The following is a 21,205-nucleotide window of genomic DNA, read 5'->3' as shown; positions in this document are numbered from 1 at the left end:
CTTGTACACATTAGACAAATAACTAACAAAGCTAACAGTATCAAAGGGCTTTGCGTAACCTTCATAGCTGTCCGATTTCTGTCAAAGTGAAGTCACTTATTAAACCAATCCTAGCCTAATGCGCCGTCTGTGTGGTCTGGGACCCTTATAGCTACACAAAAGGACATCTTAGCTATTGAGTCAGTTCAAAGATGCTGTGTGAGGTTTGTGTATAATGATTATTCTTCTTATGCAATGCCAGACACCTCAACTCTCACGCATTACGCGTGAGACACACTCATTGGATCAAGTTGTTGTCTCATGCATGGTTTTCCATCTCCGACACGCATTGCAATTCCTGGAAAATTAAGCTCTAATGTATTTAATTTCACTTCAAACCTCTTGGCAAAGCACTAAACAGTGCTCTAATGGCTGAAAATGGATGCTCTAATGGCTAAAAATGGAGATTTATAATTGAAAATAGCCATGCAAATTTTGCAATTTTAACAGGAATTTTTCCTACTAAGACCAATCACTCCCCAGTTTGATCCGATAATCTTTGACTCTCTCACAGGCGATCTTATCAAGCGTGCAGCACTTAATACTCATGGTGCTGCCGGTTTGTCTGGTGTGGATGCTTATGGGTGGAAGCGTCTGTGCACCTCTTTTAATGAGGCTTCTGTTGAACTGTGCCAAGCCTTGGCCTCTGTTGCCCGCTGCTTATCCGTAACTACAGTTGAACCTGCAATTTTGATGCCTTTTGTTGCTTGCAGGCTGATACCTCTCGACAAACGTCCAGGTGTGAGACCAATAGGTATTGGTGACGTGCCCCGTAGAATTGTTGCTAAGGCGATCCTTTATGTTATAGGTGATGATATTGCACTGGCTGCTGGCCCATTACAGACCTGTGCGGGACAATCAGCTGGCTCTGAGGCTGCTGTACATGCTATGAAGAATATGTTTGATGACAGTGATTGTGAAGCTGCACTCTTAGTGGATGCTACTAATGCATTCAATTGTGTGAATCGCCAAGCTGCCCTACATAATATATCCATCCTTTGTCCTGCATTTTCTACTATCCTGAACAACACTTATGTTCAGCCAGTCCGATTGTTTGTAGTTGGAGAGGGTGAAATCCCATCTTGTGAAGGAACAACTCAAGGAGATCCTCTTGCAATGGCAATGTATGCCCTGGCTGTGGTTCCCTTAATTAAAAGACTCCGTGTGGCAGTCCCCAGTGTTGGGCAGGTATGGTTTGCAGATGATGCCATTGCGGTGGGGAAACTGAAACTTTTGCATAAATGGTGGCAGATACTATCATCCTCTTTGGGACCTAATTTCGGGTATTTTTCTAATGCATCTAAGACATGTACAGTGTTGATTGTAAAGCCTCATTTGTTAACTATTGCAAAATCTATCTTTGCTGACACTGGTATGCAGATTACTGATCAGGGCCAGCGCCATCTTGGGGCTGCATTGGACTCTCGAGAATTTGCAGAGGGGTTTGTGGCCAAGAAGGTTTGTTCTTGGTCCAGTGAAGTGCTTGCTTTGGCTGAGATTGCTACAAATCATCCTCATGTGGCTTTTTGTGCTTTCACTCATGGGATGATAGGCTGGTGGGTGTACATCATGAGGACCATCCCCAATGTCGGGCCCCTATTTCAGCCTCTAGAGGATGCCATCCGTTTGAAGCTGATCCCTGCCCTCACTGGCCATGGTGCTTGTTCTGCCTTAGAGCGTGATGTGCTCTCTCTACCCTGCCGCCTAGGTGGCTTGGGTATTGTCAATCCTGTAGACATTGCTGATTCTCAGTTTACTGCATCTATCAAAATCACACACCATCTGAGATCTTTGATTGTTGCTCAGAATCTACTAGCCCCTCTACCCGACATTAGTTCTATCAAGGCTCAGATTCATCAGGATTGTCGCTCTACTTTGAGGGGGAGGGCTTCTACGATCAAATCTAATCTTTCGTCACAATCCCAAAGAGTTTTAGACCTGAACAGTGAACCGGGTGCTTCTGCCTGGCTGACAGCATTGCCTTTAGCAGAGCAGGGATTCCATCTGATGAAGCAAGAATTTTGGGATGCCTTGCATCTTAGATACAGCTGGAAGCTCCTGAACATATCCAGTCACTGTGTTTGTGGGGTCCCATTTTCTGCGGATCATGCTATGATTTGCAGACATGGAGGCCTCACATTTGTTCGCCACAATCCTTTGCGAAACATCACTGCAGAGTGGCTTTCCAAGACATGTCATGGTGTGGCCCTTGAGCCACCTTTACAGCCAGAGATCATTGCACCTAAGACTGCCAACCGTCAGGATGAGGCTAGGGCAGACATACATGCTAGGGGATTCTGGGGGCAGCGGCAAAGTGCCTTTTTTGACGTAAGGATGTTTCATCCTAATGCACCGAGCTACTGCAACACCAGTGTCCCCTCTTTGTATCGACGTCACGAGGCACAGAAGAAACATGAGTATGGTGACCGTATCAGAGAGGTTGAGCAGGCCTCCTTCACTCCCCTTGTGTTTGCGACCACTGGAGGTTATTATTATTATTATTATTAATTAGCAAAGCCCACCAGGGGCAACACGCTAATGTGCATTACAAATCACAAATTGTTTAGCTTATCTATAATGTTCTTAAAAGTGTCAAGGTTAATTGTGTCAATGTTGTCAATTTTCAAGTTATTCCAATCAATAATTGTTCTTGGCAGAAAAGAATACTTATATAAATCAATTCTGGATTGCAGCTGTGCAAACTTGAGGGGATTATTGGCACGAGTATATGATACAGGGGTTGGCTGGGGTAAACAATGGTTTGGTAGCACCAGTAAGTTTCTTACAATCTTGATTAATAATATAAGTCTAGCATTCCTTCTCCTACTTTTTAAACTTGGCCATTGAAGGTAATTAAGCATATCTGTAATACTGTGTTGTTGACTGGATCTGTGCCATGGTTTATTAAGAACAAATCTTGCAGCTCGGTGTTGGATCATTTCTAATTTGCTAACTGTTGTTTGGTGATAAGGATCCCAGATGGCTGAGCAGTATTCAATAGAAGGTAACAATAATTGTTTGTATAAGTGTTCTTTGATTTGTATTGGGGCATTATATAAATTCCTTTTCAGAAATCCAAGAAGACGGTTTGCCTTTCCACAAACATAGTTAACATGAGGTTCCCATGGTAGTGTATGATGGAGGCGGATACCAAGATAGGTGTGCTCTGATACAATATTCAATGGAATATTAGACATTTTATATGTAAAAGTGCTTTTACTGTGGTGGGTTGTAAATTGTAAAATATTGCATTTGGGAATGTTAAATTCCATCAGCCAGTTGCTAGCCCATTGTGTTAAGGAATCTAAGTCATTTTGCAGTATTCTGTGATCGTTGGGCGTAGCTATAGTTTTAAAGAGTAGAATGTCGTCAGCAAATAATCTAATTTCACTCTTGATGTTTGTTACAATATCGTTAATGTAAATGGGAAGGGAGGCAATAGTTTTCTACCGTCGTTTGGCTGACCATCTATCTCGCCGCGGCTCTACTAGTTACAGTCAGACTCTGGCTTTTATCCGATGCACATTGTCTTTTTCTCTATTTCGGTCAGCTACAATGTGCATACGTGGAAATAGGTCCATCTCGCATCGCTCCTCTGATGCCTCTCCTGAGATGGGCCGCATTGATGAGCACAGGGACTTTTAAACTTTTAGCAATCTGGTCCTTTTTATTCAGTTGTCCAGCACGTGCTTTCTTTGTGCTGGGGGTGGTAGGCAAGGGCAGTCCATCCAGCCCGGGAAAAAAAAAAAAAAAAAAGGCAAGACCTCACGCATAACAAAGTAAGCAAATCTCACGCATTTTAACCTCAAGTCTCACTCCAAGTACACTTTCCAGGCAGGGCCGCCCAGAGAAATTAAGGGGCCCAGGGCAAAGAGTTAAAGTGGGGCCCTTCACCCAAGTTGTAAGGTGAAGACCAAACTGAAAAAAAAAAAAAAAAAAAAAAGGTCACAACCTGCTGGCAATGACAATAACTACCCAGCACCAGCCATATCTCCTTATCTATAAGCTTGCTACACTGCTCCTCTGAAGAATACTGTGACTGCTCTATTAAAGTATTTAGATCTGACTGCTCTATTAGAGTATATCGATCTTTTAAACAGGTATTTAGGGGGCCCTTCATGGGGCCTCCTGGGGCCCCTTTCAGGCTGGGGCCCGGGGCAAAATGCCCCAGTTGCCCCCCCCCCCCCCCCCTTGTGGGCGGCCCTGTTTCCAGGTTGAGGTCTCTGATGCAAGTTTCACAAATATGTTGCAAAATTTGAATTGGCCACCTCTGCCAGCAGAAACCAGCTGAAAGCAATCACAATGTTTAAGATCATGCACCAATTAATAGATATACCGACTGATACCATACTTATACCGGCTCTATCTAACTACTGTTTACAAGGTCACCCAATGAGGCTGTTACGCAACCAAACACAAGAGTAACCTCATACCTTAACTCATTCTTTCCATGAGAGAATAAACGTCTTAATGATTAAGACAAAATATACATTACAAGCATACAGGGGCCTAGACACAGGGGTACCATGTGCTGATGGATCAGTACAGGAGCCCTGGCAAGACTTACATTAACTAAAGGTAAATTAAATTACAATACACAAAAAAAACAAAAAAAAAAAACTATATCTACATATATGTAATACTTAAAGTTTACCTAAGGTGGTCTAAAAGATCCCAGCCCGGGGAGGCTCTAGAATTAAAAATTCTGTAAGAACAGGACACAGCAATGCGAGCTGCCTGCTCAAACAAGGATCTTATGGTTTTCTTTGGCACTTCACAAGCAGTAGCCATTTGAGCAATTGTTTCTGGCAAAAAGCACGTATAAAGATCTGGAACAATAGTTACCCAATGACCTCATCACCTGTTCAAGCTTAGAACAATTTAAAGCAAGGCTAGCTGAACATCAATTAATCACATAATTAATTGTGTTGATTCATTCATTATCTGTGCTTGTACATACTCTTTGTAAGAGATTTTGCACAGTCAACAACAATAACAATACTAATAATGTTGATTGCTCTGCTGACCGACCATCACTTTAAAAAGGAAATCTTAACTGAGTAGACGGTCTGACCATATATGCTCACGGGCGGATCCAGAGTTTGGAAAGAGGGGGGGGGGGGGGCACCTTGCTGAAAAACAGTTGATCGAAGACTAAAATAAAATCCTATTTATAGCTTCATAGGTAAGCTACACTGCCTCATGAACATTGTGACTGCTTTATTAGAGTAATTGACTGCTCTATTAGAGTATCTCGATCTTGTATGCAATTTCTTGAAGGGAGGGAGGAGGGGATTTGCCCCAAATTCCCCATCCTGGATCCGCCATTGATGCTGACTAACATTGGCCCAATTTATTCTGGCAATTAAACCACTTTATTTTCACTGCATGCATGAATTAGCTACGCAGTTTGTGGGCAGTGCGTGTGAAGGTCTACAAAACTAATACTAAAGTAGCTACCCAGTCTAAATTGAGTTGATGCAACTATAAACAAATTATATAAATGTACCCCTTTGCCAATGATGCTTTAAAAAGATAGTAGCTCAGTCAAGTTTTCTCAATCTATTTAACAAATTGAACAGAAACTGAATGTTATATTATTATTTATTTTTATTATTAACACTTTACAGTGACCAGCACTGAAGGTCTGATAGCAACATGTGCTGCAGCCTTAGGATTACCCTAACCTAATTTCAAGGACTTAGACTTATAACCGTCTTAGGCCCAATTTGTTTGTTTGATAATGATGTTGGTATATATTGTATTCATTGTAGCTATAAACATTGGCTATAATAGCTACTCAGCAGGTTATAGCTTAAAATTGATTTGTGCATGGTGCGTAAGTTTAATTTCTAGGTATATGCATGCAATCATATCTTATTTATAAACATGATGTCCAAGAAGCTGTGGTGGTTTGGATATTTGTTACTGCATGAACTATAGTGATCCCACCATCATTATTGCTGGTATTTAACTTCATTTGTATTGGCGACTTATTATAGACGTTACACCGCCTGTATAAATGAAGTGTGTCCTGCACATCAAAATGTCACAATATACACACTAATATACCAATTGGTATGTATATATTGTGACATATTAGTGTGCACGACCTGCTTTATTTTTACAGTGGCCTATATTATAGTACAGGTGCAATTAGCTACACATATGAGCAAGATGGAGAGAGCATACATGGAGAGAGCCAAGTCCAAGAATCAATAAGAGGGTGTCAAGATTATATATTAGGAGCATGCAAGTATACTCTAATAGAACAGTCAATTAGCATCCATTAGCTATGAAAACTCTTCTAAACTATAAGGAATGTGGGAGCTGACCTACAACCTGCCTAAATTGATTGACCCACCTCATGCACCATTGTGCCAAACACCCTATAGCTGTCATACTATTAAAATAATTTTTAAGTAGATGCATTTCAGTAGATGCATGGTCATGCATCATAAAACATCAATTCTTCTTGAATATATAAATTCAGTTGTAAGCACTTCTTATAGGCTAGACATACAACTGCAAGGAGGCTAAAACCTGTGAAGCATGCATGGAGATAGAAACTTGAAACTATGGCTTCAAAATGTATTCATTGTTTTTATCATGTGAGGTCTTATGGGAACATCTCCCAACTGATTTTGCTATATGCTTAACACTAACTTTAGACCCCCCTCCCCCTCCTTCTTATATATGGGCCATAGAAACGCAAAACGTATATGAATTATGCATAGTCTACCCGCTACTCGCCAAGAAGCATGGCACACCTTATGCCAAGACTCTATCTTGATGGATCTCTTTCTCTTTACCTCGTTCCACCATCTTGGCCACCTGGGGCAGTAGGACTGTTAGACCTGTGGAGTACCCATCTACCTCTGCTGAGCTTCACCTAACAGAGGTTCACCTATAGCTTGATTCCTTTGATTTTGATTTATGAATTAAATTCAATCAATCATGTTGCTTCCTTGCCACTTGCCAGAGCAACATACAATACAGACAAATACACACACGTAGCTATATAGCTAACAAGTACAAAACTTAACACGTGCCAGATACAACATATACATGGACACAAATACAAAACAAAACACTTGAATACAATAGTGCAACAACTTTAAGGCAAATCAGTTTAATTAAAGACCAGAATCCTTACTATACAATCAAAAACATTTCCTATTTTCAGTGTTGTCCAGCGCTTACACCATTCTGTGCTGGGGGTGGTAGGCAAATCAGGGCATTACATCTATTAAACCCTGGAAAAAAATCATAGATAAGTCCAAGGATATATTTGGTATTTTCTCATCTAGTAGCTATCTATGTTCTCCTGCAGTATTTAAAGGTAAAAGCCTTTTAGAAAGCTTTAGTTCTGTTTTTTTGTTATGCCTTGTGTCTGTGCATCAGCTCTTCCCTTTTTCTTTTTTTTGACATCGACACGATTATGATCAATATCACAAACAAACAACCCAAAAAATGCTATATTAATGTCCAAACTAAGGCTGGAGACGCCCCTTGTGCACAGCCAGGTCAATCATCGAGGGGTCGGGGAGATGTCCAGGTGAAGAGCGGCAACCACGCAAACACAAAACAGCTGAGCACATCAAAGAAAAACCAATATGGCACCGAAGCCAGCAAAGTATGTGACTGTAGGACTTTCCCTGGTGGGTGGCAATGCAAGAAGCCAACCTCATCAGCAGTTGGTCCACAGCCACCAGCAGCTGAAAAAACAAGTGGTGAGAAACATCCCACGCACCCGCTGGTCATAAGCCCTTCTCTTCTGTTGTTCATTACGGCAATAACAAGTCAACACTGATACTGATTGATAAGATGGGGCATAAGGATTGAATACATGTACATCAAAGTAGGCACGCTGGTGTGAAATACCCCAAAAACCACGAGTAGCAACATCCAGTGAGCATCATCATCTACAACAGCACTACGATAAGAAAGGTTCTCACCAGTCAAAGGTTGAAGGCCCGGCTCAACACAAGCATCATGACAAAATCCCCTTCAGCAAATGAGCAATAGAATCACAGATTTCATTATGACGGACAAATAAGAATCCTCCCCAAGGACAACTTAAGGCATGCTCAACAGTAAAGGAGACACCATATATACAGGAAGCCGGTAGTAGAGCTGGCATCCAGCCATATCGCAAGCAGAGGGAATCACCAAAATCACCCTTATGTAGATGAAATTGATGATCTCTCAGAGGTAGAGCAGACAACCAAGTGGAGGCACCAGGCTCATGGGCAATGTCAATTGAGCGGCTTAAGGCTGAAGGTGCAGATTCTTGAAATTTATGTAGATGGTCAAGCCGCTGCTGATGGTTAAGTGAGCACAGTTTAGCCTTTGCAGAGTGTTGTGAGCCCATAACCTCACGGGTGTAGCAACTGTTACGGGAAATCAGTAGGGAGAAAAGAGGATTAGTGACAGCAACTGAAGTTTTGAATTAGACATCACTAACCAACAGAGGATTCATGATTGATAAGTCCTAACCCTCCTAAACGTAATGGAAAGGCCAGAAGAGAGCGTCCTTGATCATTAGGTGGACTACGACCAGTCAAGGTTGGTAAGTAAATATGATGGATAGCTTCTCTAAAGGGATCAGCAGTTCAGAAATATTGGGTACAGTTCGGAAAAGATAATTCCACTTGCTGGAAAAAAAAAAATTTTTTTTTGATTATTCATTCATTATTAATAAACACGTTTTAACAACACTCTAATCAGTAAGAATACGGCTCTCCACTAAGCGCAGCTCAGTGGAAACAGCGGGGAGCTCGGTTGACTGCAGCTTTCTGCTCCCACGAATGGCCAGTACAGGGGAAAATGATAAAGCACAGTGCATCCAGGAGAGTGTCTGGTTGTAAGACGTATTGTGCTTCTGTGATAAAAGATCTGCCAAACGGTTGTAGAAAACAGTAGCCTCCGCCCAAACCACCAAAAGTTGAAAGTTCCACTTGCTGGAAAATCCATGTGTAAAAGCGCTGTATGCACAGTGAGGGTGTTGAGAAGCAAACTTAGAAAGTTCTTCGATCTCAGAGACCCATCTAGACACTTTGGTTACAACAAATTGATGGACAAATCAGCTCTTTCCCTAGTCCCTCAGTGCCTCGTCCCCTACGAAAAGTTGATCACGAAACTTGAATTTCCGGTTTTGTTATCAGCACTCTGGCACGTGATCATAGAAATGATAGAAACAGAAAAAATAAGCTCGGTTTCGGACCCCTCGGTTGAAACCGATGATGAAACATCAGCTTTAACACAGTGAGTTTAGTATCTGTGTCGTGTGTACGTGTGTTTTTAAATATCGGTATATTGATACGTGTAGTTCTGAGCACGTGATGTCCACGTACACCATAAGGCTTGATTACTTGTTTCCGAGCTTGTTTCTCATCCACAAAAATTCAGATTTCCATGCGGGTGGGAGGTCGTTTTTCATTATTATTATTATTATACTCCAAATCAAGCTGTCTGTTAGTCTCGCGTGGCCAGACCGCTTTTTTCCGTGTATTGGGTGGGGGAAAAAAAGGTCTGGTGCAACTCCAATAGCTGTTTACTTCTGAGCTGTCCCCAGACACTGGGGACACTAATTGAATAACATTGGCCATAAAAGGAGGCGTCAATGACGTCAGTAAGGCCACTTCAACTAAATATTTTGTTTCTCGGGCCTGACTGACCCTGTATTTTTCAGCATAAAATAATTATGTTAATCACGTGATCACCTTGCAAAGAGTGATAACGCCACGAAAGAGTTGCAAATTTATCTTTAAGCTCTCAAAAAGTAAATATCTCAACATATAGCTGCCTACTCACAAGTGATACAGCAACCGTAATGTAGCTTAGCCACCGTTTGACTCACAATATCACTCTTCAGCTAGCAAAATAGCCTATTTTTATTTTTATTTTACCGACCTACCGACTTTTATTTGGCTGAATTTCACCCGAGAAACAAAAGATTTAGTTGAAGTGGCCTAAGTAAACTCAAGATGGCTTCGATCTGTTTATCCTTTAAATGAATCTTAATTTGCTCCAATGTCTCTTTTAAAGCATCTTGAAAGTTCATCCTCATCATGTAACAAGACTCACAACCGGAGCAGGAGTGTTACAAATGTTTCATTGTTTTACTGACGTCATGGCGCTAGTCTCGCGTGGCCAGACCCTTTCCACGCAGCCGCTTATCGATTGGAGATTATAAGTGGCGCGCTACAAGGGTCTGGAATAGTTCGATATTTTTTAAAAATACTGCTCTCACCAGTGGTTGGTGAGTGTTAATTGACTCACGCGATCTTTTAATCACCAAAATAGTGTAATTACTGAAGAACAAACTGAAGAAGACCTCTGACTACTGACCCGTGTGGGTTTTGCCTTCTCCCTACCATTGAATCTTCAACAAGTATGGTTGAATATAGACAAACAAGCTCGGTTCATCTTGCCTTACAGGGAAGTAGGCGGAAGATATTTAATGGATATGCCGATCAGAACAGGCTAAAGATTCGAAGGAAGATCCATTTCATTTTGTCCCTTTGTAGCTTTGGTGTTACTCAGTCAATCAATCGTCACCATTAACGTGTTGAAAATTTTTACGTTCACGAACTATTCCAGATCCTTGTAGTGTGCCGCTAATAATCTCCAATCGATAAGTGGCTGTGCGGAAAGAATCTGGCCACACGAGACTATCATGGTGCCTCCTTTGCAGCCAATGTTATTCAGTTAGCATCCCCAATGTCTGGGGATGGCTCAGAAGTAAACAGCTATTGGAGTTGCACCAGACCCTTTTTTCTCTACCCAATACATGGAAAAAAGCGGTCTGGCCACTCGAGACTAGCTGTCTGTTACTATAAAAGTTAGTTAAAGCCTTTTAAGAGCTAATACTGACTGTTTTACCACTGTTTCCGAGGTGCAAGCGACATATGCCGTGCGGTAGAATTATAGCTAGCCTTCTTAGCATCAACATAAGTGTGCACATGATTGATAACAGCAATAATGAAATTAGAGGCGGTGGGATAAAAAGGGATGCAGGCAGTTTTTAGTAAATGAGGTGCCACTCTTATTATTATTATTATTATTATTGTTTACTGAGCAGTCAGCCCTGCTGGTGTGCTCAGGTTTCTCTTTACACTACACTCACAACGAGCTAACCAGTTCAACTTGATTAGTTGTTTCACAGGTAAAAATCAGAGTTTTGGGTTGGTAGGTCCTCATTTAAATGTTATCACTAACTTAGTCTCGCTTTGTGTGGGTGTGGCAAATAAACCGTCTGGTCAGTGTACATGTTGCACACATTCCATGACCACTGCCGGAATATTGGCAGAGCCTAGATATCAGTATGGGCAATTTTACAACATAAAACTAACTTTGAATAACAAGTAAGTAGTGCCTTTCATAAATCATCAATTCTCTAAAACAAGTATAGAAACTAAAGTACTACTCATCTGCAGCTTATAAATTAAACAGGAAGCTCATACCCTTCTGGAGGAATTGAAGTAGCAGTGCGTATTTTAAAGGTTTGTACAATACACAAATATTTTCTATGTAACTGACTGCCACTCCGCCTGTGCTTCATAGATAGAGTTACTTGACATTTTTTCAAAGTTTTTTTTAGTAAAATTACCTGTAATCAGACTACAAATTTGTTTCAATTATTGCAGTTGGATAATGGATATGCTTAACTTTTGGTTTGCAAATAGCCCATAGGACACCACATTAGTGTACCAAATTATATGGCCAGGGACTCTACCATACAATCTCAGAGTCTAGAATTACCCCCACACTTACCTTAGGGAATGTACCATATTTCCTCATAAAAGCCGCAATGCCTGTCCCAATTATAAGCCGGGAGGTTCCAGCACCTTTGGAAAATAAGTGCCTGGTCTCAAATAGAGGCCCGGGCTATTGCTTGAGTCTGCTTTAATTGTCTCCCTTGTTGTTGCTGCTTCTTCATACTTGAGGTTGGAGTCTTCTGAGGGATGAAGGTACTATGAGTAATTACGTGGGTAGTCCGGGCGAGTCCACATGCATGCAGATATGTATGATAAAACTATTTTCCAGCCTTGCCTACACTTGTTTATATAGTCAACACACTGTATTACTGTTTTGTATGCTTACCATTACAGTAATTTTGTTCTACCACCACCTGAATTCAATTAACGTTGGGCGTCGGTCAGATCAATCGAAAATAAACACCCGGTCTCAAAAGAAGGCCCTATTTGTTTACAGGCTGGGTCAAAAGTGCTGGGAAGGAAATAAAAGCCCTGGCTTTGATATGCGGAAATATGGTTGATTACCTAAAAGACAAAACTGCCTATGGACCAAGTTGAAAAGTTTAAATGTGACCGGATCTGCAAGAATCCCATACGTATAAGTTTAGTGAATAGACTGCTGTTCTACTGGACAGTCATATAACATGACCAGTTTTCCTGCAGTCAAAACTCCTCAACATCTACATGGAGAAAGAGAGGCCATATAGCTCACTATCGACCATGGTTCATATTTGTGCTATCTGCTGCACTGTTCATCCTGGGTCTGGTCCTGGGCCTGCTAATTGGAGTACTGGCATTTCATGACGAAGACAGCCATGATGATGGAGGAGCCCCACAAGCAGAAACATGGGGTAGGATGGTGGAGGGTAGATCAGTGTTGGAAGTGATTGTTGATAAGATGAAGGCTGAAAACATTAGAGATAATCTTGAGTAAGTGTTTTATAGTAGAACATGAAATAGTTACACACACACACACACACGCACACACACACGCGCGCGCGCCGCGTGTGTTCCTCTGTACCACTGCCATGAAATGGTCATGTGGCCCTTCTAATGAAGGAAACAAATCCAAAAAGGTTATAAATCAAGATGTTGTGTAGTTAAATGTTGTGTAGTTAAATGTTGTGTGTGTGCGGGAGGTTCTTTTGAAGAGAATCAGATAAAGCAAAGCATAAGTGCATTAATGAAAGGGAGAAACCTGTCAATGAGCAGGTAGGTACAATACAATGTCAAAGGTGTGAGAGATGTAATGGAGGTCTTGCAGTGCATAGGTGCACATTAGATGATTCAGTCCCTCTAGTAACATCACTGTCAACATCAACATACTGTGCTGTGTGTGATAGACACTTCAGTAGACCTAGTGATTTGAAGAGACACAAATGTATTGCAGAAATTTTGCCAAGATAAGATCTTGCCAAGCTACTTTTGCTAATTTGGCAGCATATGGGATCAAATATGTTGCTAAATGTGTTTTGTTTACAGAAACCTTTCTTCAAACCTAACCTTTGCCAATATTGGCATTAATTATGTACGAATCCAAATTTGACTATTATAAGATTGATCTAGCCATTGCCAATATTGGCTATTTGCTACAACTCTTGCAAGTTAAAAAATTACCAAATTTGACAACTTATGAATCCATACTTTGCCATATTTGGTAACCAATGGCTACTTCAAAATGTTGCCAAGAATGGAAACTCTCTCATTAGTAGCCAAATCTGGCATCTTTCATTGCATTTACCTTAAATAGGGTGGCATGGCACAATCAATTATGGTTTTAGATTTTCAAAACTGGCAACAATACAGATTTAGAAATCCAAAACCACAATTGATTGTGCTGTGTATACCTAAGGTGAATGCAGTGAAGGATTTCAGATTTGGCTACTAATGAGAGAGTTCTTGACAACATGTGAAGTAGCCATTGGTTACCAAAAATGGCATAGTAGGGGTTCATAAGTTGTAGCTAACTTCAGCAATAATTTACAGTTCCAGAACCAATTTTGGTAAGTTTTGATGGCCTACTTTTTGCCAAATTTGGGATCAAATATGTTGCTAATATTAGCAGAAGCTAAGTTTACAGAAAGTTTCTATAAACCACTGGAACAATATTTGATCCCAAGTGTTGTTGCCAAATTTGGCAAAAACCGGGCTCATTAAAACCTGCTCTGGAACATGCCATGTGCTGCTGTTGTCCTTAGTTGTTGTTTTTTTAATTGTCACTTGCCACAAGTACTGTATTTACACAGTTGCTCTATTATACATGCGACCACTCTGTGTGCTTACATTATGGGCAGTGAGCTATGAAAATTGTCTTTTCTAAAAGTTTGCTTGCAAAATTTGTATAATACTGTAGGCTTGAGGTGTCATGCAGGTCTCTATGCATATCTGAGGTCTGCATTCATTGTTCCACAGAAACCTCACCCTACACCCACACATTGCATCAAAATAACAAACTAGCTGACCAACTGGCACTCCAGTGGAACTCATATGGCTTTGATCATGTTGAAATAAAAAACTACACTGTATTGCTCACCTACCCTAACCGATCGTCGCTCAACATTCTCAACATTGTATCTAGTAGTGATATGAGTGATGTGGTGTATGTAGCCAACGCCACCCTGGAGAAACCACTAGTGGCTGGTGAAGATGACCCCAATGTGTCAGCTCCTTTTAATGCCTACTCTGGTATTGGAACAGTTAATGTGAGTAGTTTACCATATGTCTTGTTAACTTACTGACAAAACAGACAAGAACAAGCACATATGAGTACATAGTAGATGGATGGACACAAATAAAAAAAATTAAAAAGTTACGATTTTTTACAATAGAGCAGTCACATGTGCATACTGTAATGCTTAATTGTACATTAACTGTGACTGTCTCTGGGAAAACTGGTCTTATCGCCCATTTAAAAGTATTGAGAAACGTCGGTTTTAAATATTCAGAGTGTTGTAGCTGGCCAATGGTGGTAGCTACGCATACCAAATTTTCACACATTTCACAATTTCTTACCTTCCTGATCATCCACTGAAGAAGTAGTCAACAGCTAAGTTTCCCGCCATTTTAGATAGTTTTTAAACCGAGGTTGTCTGTATCAGGCAAGTTCCAGAAGGGTGGGAGGCAGGGGCCCTGGAAGGTGGGCAAGATGGTGTTAAAAATTTGAAAGGAAACGTGTTGGGATGAATTAGGCCAAGTTATGGGCCATTCAGGGCTCAGATGAAGGGAAATTTACAGCACAGGTCATTGTCCAGCACCACAGAGCTGTACAGCCACACACAGCTACACACAGCCATCTCCTGGTTGACCAGGGCTCCATCAAGACCCCAGATCACTCGTACGGTTCACCACTGTGCTTTTAAAAAGCAACCAGCAAAAGCAGACCGCTTCACTCTGGTCAAATGTGGCAGTGAAACTTGATAGTGCATTCATTAAGCTTTGTGTTTGTGTGAAAAAATCAAACTTCCTGTCTTGGGCGATAAGAACGGTTTTCGTAGATCCAGTCACAACTATTAAATCATTTTTGGATCTTTGTGTGTGAAAGTATCTATTCCAATGAAGTTGTTAAGAAGCATACGTATGTACATACGTACGTATGTCAGTGTTGCTTGTAGAACATTTGCCCATGTGTGGTACTGGATTGTCCAACATTCCTTCAGAATATATTTGTACACCCTGTGTATATAATCTTGTTAGCATGTAAAGCCTACATGTTACACATTGCTATTTTGTATAGGGAACACTTATATATGTCAACTATGGTCGTCATGAAGACTTTGAATTTCTTATCTCTAAAGGAATCCAGTTCAGTAACTCAATTTGCATTGCTAGATATGCAAAAAATTTCCGTGGAAACAAGGTGATGACCAGATGGAATTCAATACATCCTGTAGACTCATTGAGAGTTTCCAAGAGCGTCAGAGTAGGTGCGACCAGTGAGGTCAGAGCCTTATCACTTCTTGGCTGAATTTAAAAAAAAAATTTAACTTGATGAAACCCAAAACTAAAAGTAGTTAGCATTCAATACTTGGTATTTATTTAAGTGCCTCCAAAAATAATTATCGTTATACTACCTTTGGCTTTGTTTTTCTTTGTAGCTGCTTTGAAAACATTTCTGACAGTTTTAATAAACCCAAATGATAAGTTTTAAATTATGAAGGTGCTTTTTGGTCAGTCTCCAGTTTCACTTTGCACAGCCCCAAAAATAGTGCCTCAAATAGCATCTCAAAACTAGTGTGAATTTTAAATTTTTCCTGGAGGCATGCCCCTGATTAATCATGAGCCTTACCACTTTCACTTTTACTCTGATGCCCCTGAGAGTTTCATTACTTAACTGCATACTTGTGTTTTCAGGCAGCACTTGCCCAACAACATGGCTGTAGAGGGCTGATAATATATTCTGATCCAGCAGAATATGCACCGAGGGATGGGCCACCATCATTTCCAGAGGGAGTCAGCTTGCCAGATACCGGACTGCAGCGTGGTACCCTGAGCACTGGTGTAGGAGATATCTTGACTCCTGATTTGCCATCAATAGGTAGGCCCTCCTTTTTATTTAGTGGATAATAATACCTGTGTAGCATATAGGCTATTTATGTAAGTGATAATGGGGCTTGCTACTACTGTAACTAATAAATTACTGGAAGTTGTCACTTTTGTGCAGTGTACATTGTATTATTTTACTGCAATGACATTTTCATCTCAAAATGTGCAAGTGCATGTGTGTGTGCACGTGTGTGTGTATTTCTGTGTACTCAAGCTGTGATGAGGTGAAAAAACCTATCAAAAGAATTGACAGGCATGCTTAATCTGGTAATTAAGGCATTCAAAAGGTCAGTTATATTACACACTATTTTAGTTTGGTTGTTAGTAATCTGTTCATTATATCTACTGATGGTTTAGGACCACTAGATGTGTACAAACTATGTACACAGTAAACACTGTTGAAGTAGTGGGTGTCCCATAATAAATAATGTTATTTCTCTAGATGGAGCACACCGCCGCTTGTATCAGGATGCAATAGACTCTAAAGTTGTCCCCAGTATACCAGTCCAGCCAATATCTTACAAAGATGCTATGCAGTTTCTCTCTCGTATTGGTGGAGATGAGGCACCAGCTGATTGGCAAGGCCAACTCAACATCACCTACAATATTGGACCTGATTTTGATAATGGGTAAGTCTGCAGCTTAAAATTTACGAAACAAAAAATGAGAGAGTAAAACCTCTTTAATAATGTTACTATTGGCACCATGATACCACGAGTATTATAAGGATATAGTCTTATTAAAGAGGTGGTGAGATTACAGTACCATATAGTGCTGTATAGCAGGGATCACTGCATACCATATCAAGGGAAATAATGGCACCAGACACATCATAAAAATTAATTGCACAACTGAACACATGCTCCTGCTGAATTACAGAATCACGAAGTGGCCATTTCAGCTTTATTTCACATGCTATACAGTGTTTAAAATGATGGAACAGTGTAAGAAGCACCTCTGCAATCAATCCAGTCACTACAAAAGTACTACTGAACCGATTCCATGACTACCATTTCAGTTTCAGCTACATAATTTGTTCCATTTGTTATAAACAAAAAAAACAGTACAAGAAGTGCTTCTACAGTCACACAATGGAATTTAAAATACTGAAGCCATGACACGTTACCCCCAATCAACACCTATGCAGTAGCACAATTTTGAAGCAGTTTGGGTTCTCAAGGTAAGTGCTACAAGCAAGATGACTGGGAAGTACATTATAACACTTAAAGTATCACCCATACTGGAAAAATACAACACATGGGAGGTGTGTTAAGACTAATACAACACTGAGCTTTGCCTTGTGCTGTAATAGCTACTCGACACACTCCTCATGCTGTATTTTCTGTACACGTGCATGGTAGTGCTTTAACTATGCTCATTCAACTGAAGTAGGAATTCAATGTCCAATGCAGTACAATAACTGCAGGTCTAGGTGACCTCTCTTATTTCAATGCTTGGTTTTATTTCTACAATGCCTACTCCAATGTAAATGTTCTTACACTTGTACTATGTACGTAGTTTCCTTGGCAATTATCAGGATTCTGCATACTTTTTTAGGTCTTCTCTTGTTTATTTGCAAGTTAACAATGAGTACATCAACAAGACTATAGTAAATGTGATTGGTTGGATTTATGGTCATGTTGAGCCAGACAAGTTAGTGTTGCTAGGCAACCACCGTGATGCATGGGTGTTTGGAGGTGCTGATCCCAGCAGTGGCACTGCAGTTCTAGCAGAGGTATGGCTACTACCCTAGCCCCGCCCTTCTTTTTTGTGTGCATCATTGCACAGATAGCCAATGTGTTGGGGCAGTTGAGGAAGACTGGATGGCGTCCTGGCCGTACCCTGGTGTTGTGCAGCTGGGATGCTGAAGAATATGGACTGCTTGGATCATCTGAATGGGGCCAAGTGTGTGTGTGTGCATGTGTGTGCGTGCGTGCATGTGTGTGCGTGCGTGCGTGCGTGCGTGTGTGTGTGATGCTAACCATGCTACTGGCAGGATATATCAAAGTTACTGATGGACAGAAGCCTGGCCTACCTAAATGTTGACTTGTCTGTTTTTGGTCATGACTGTACTGTATCTATATCGCTGCTACACCCCTCCTCTACAGTCTGATTTATGAGGCAACTAAAATGGTATAATATAATGCATTTGTGGATCGTGTTTTGTATTTGAAGTGATATATGTTTCATTGAACAAAGTTGGTTCTTCATTTTTTGTTTTGGCATATTGTATTATGTACATGCACTTTAGCTTTGTGGTAAACACCTGTAATTTTCTATCAAAGTAATGTGTTGATTACTCCTTTATAGTTACATGCATAATACTGTTGTGTTTGTTTACTCCTTTATTTGTAACCTTTTATTGACAGACCAAATGCCCTAGTTCTAAGTTTTCAACAGTTTATGATCAATGGGAGCACTGTAATACTATACCTGGCACACGACCATAGTAAGTATGCACAACATAAATTTGTTTGCATGTGTGTGTGCGTGTTTATATCTGGGTACATGTGTGTGTGCTCGTATGTATTGTGAAATTTTTCTCTGTGTAGCATTGAGAACCTTGGATCAGGTAGTGATTACACCATATTTCTACAGAACTTAGGAATATCATCGTTGGACATGGGTTATTACTCGGTAAGTGCTACCTAACTGGTTCAATATCACCACATGTTAGTGAGCTGACACCCCTAGTACTATTACACTAATGTAAGTGGTGTAACAGAGGGGAGAGACCATTCTCAATTTTTTCCAAGGGGCCCCAGAAGGGTTTGTGCATGCTTGTTGTATAATTATGCTTTGATCATCAATGTGTAAGCTCTATGGCTCCCTCCTCATAAGCATGTTGCATATTACACAATGTTGGAATGTGTGCGCAGTCATTATAAGGATTTGATATCTCAATGTATCAGCATTGAAACTGAGTTGAGTTACCCAGGTCAACCATGTCACATTTTGTCCGGGTCATCTGGAACTGATCCGCTTTACAGGGTGAAGCAAATCAATTAGTTGGACAATACGAAAGTGTATAAATGCATTATAGTCAAGTCCAGCTTCATTCGTGAGTCACGCTTACTTATAAGGATGACTGTCTGCAACTATACATACAGCCACGCCCATTTATCAATAGTATCGCAGTCTGTAGGTATGCACAAATCCATACCTGCAGGCTTATGTGCAGCCACGCCCACTAATTGACTGTTATTGTATAAGACTTGGTATAATCTTGTGATAGGCCAGCTTCTTTCGTGACCCATGCCTGCTTTATTATCAGGAATGTGTCATACTATTTAATTGACAGAAAACAATTACAATGTTAAAAGTAAGTTAATATGCCATTGGCCTCTTGTTATGTCCGTATCCAATTTCTGCCCAAAAACGTATCCATTTTGTTCTTAAAGTCATTAGCTGATTGGGCGTTAATCACATAACAGGGTAAAGAATTCCATTAATTGATTATACAGTCAGTGAAAAACTTAAGGAGTTTGAATCTGGGTTTAGAAAGTTTGAAACCATGTCCTCTTGTAAGACAGGGTAAACAATTTTGTAGAATCTATGAGGAGGTGTTGCTTTAAAAGAAATCTTAAATGTGTCTACAATATAGTGCATAAATATTTAATTTCTGGATGCGTTCTTGGTATGGTACGTAGATTTACTGTTTGTAAGTACGGTGTGTTAGGTATGTGCAAAGCCTTGCAGGAAATGTATCTTGCTACTAATCTGCAAACTTACGTGACTGATATCTTTACTTATAAACTTTACCTGCTTAGTTTTCATATAGCTACCCTTGTACTTAACACGCACCTAAAACGTAGCTTTTGGTGTACACCTCAGCTTTAATTAATCCTGGGTCTCACCCAGACCAGGTCATCCGGGTCAGCAGTAGTGACCTGGTTTCAACACTGCGATGTATATATACCCATCTGGTTTTTCCCCCCTTTTAATTCTGCATTAATACATAATTATCTCTGTGTTCTCCAGTGTCAAACTTATTGTCAAGTATTTTTTGTCTTGCCATTTCCAGAAACAATACCAGAGCTACCCAGTCTACCACTCTGTCCATGATACTTTCTACTGGATAATGAAGTTTGCTGATCCTTACTTTGAATACCATCGAGCAGTCGGGCTGGTCTGGTTGAATATTGCACTCCAAATAGCAACCACTCCACTGCTACCTTACAATGTCTCTGACTATGCTGTATTCATGAGATCTCAGGCTGATAGATTTACTCAAACAAATGAACAAACATTGCTGGACCACCAAATAACCTTGAGTGAGTAAAGGTTGATAGGTTGCACTACTGTTCATACATACTCTAATGTTTTACTGTGGTGTATACAGCCCTCTTCAATGCTTCAGTTGACATGTTCATCAGTGCATGTAATGGCTTTCAGGCAGAGCTAGATCATGCAAGAGAGAAGACTCTAAGGTTACTTTGTTGTTTCATTTAAAGTTTGTTTATCATGTACAAACACAGTGATAATGAACGTCGTATATTGAATAACAAACTGCAGTCACTTGAGAGAGCCTTCCTCAACCCAGATGGGCTACCCAATAGACCAATTTTCAAGTAAGACAATCAACATGTATACTGTGACATAATGTTCTCTCTTTTTAGGCATTTAATATTTGCACCTAGTGCAATTGATGACTATGCTGGATCAGTGTTCCCAGGTGTTGAAGATGCATTATTTAATGCAACAACATTTACAGACTGGCAAGAAGTTGACAGACAACTCTCACTTGTGGCCATATACTTACGCTATGCAGCTCAAATACTAAACCAGTATACCAAGACATCATAAACCATATACAACAATCATCAGTCAATTGCTTGTAAATACAGTACTGCTCAACTATA

At 40.4% G+C, this 21,205-nt stretch overlaps 1 pseudogene; it reads left to right on the top strand.

The window, feature by feature from the left end:
• The first annotated feature begins 191 nt into the window (after window positions 1–191).
• LOC136248467 (glutamate carboxypeptidase 2-like) lies at window positions 192–21,205 on the top strand (annotated as a pseudogene).

This window comes from Dysidea avara, chromosome 3 (genome assembly GCF_963678975.1).
Source record: "Dysidea avara chromosome 3, odDysAvar1.4, whole genome shotgun sequence".
Classification (NCBI taxonomy): domain Eukaryota; kingdom Metazoa; phylum Porifera; class Demospongiae; order Dictyoceratida; family Dysideidae; genus Dysidea; species Dysidea avara.
The sequence above is the reverse complement of the archived record's forward strand: the minus strand, read 5'-3'. Positions and strand labels throughout refer to the sequence as shown.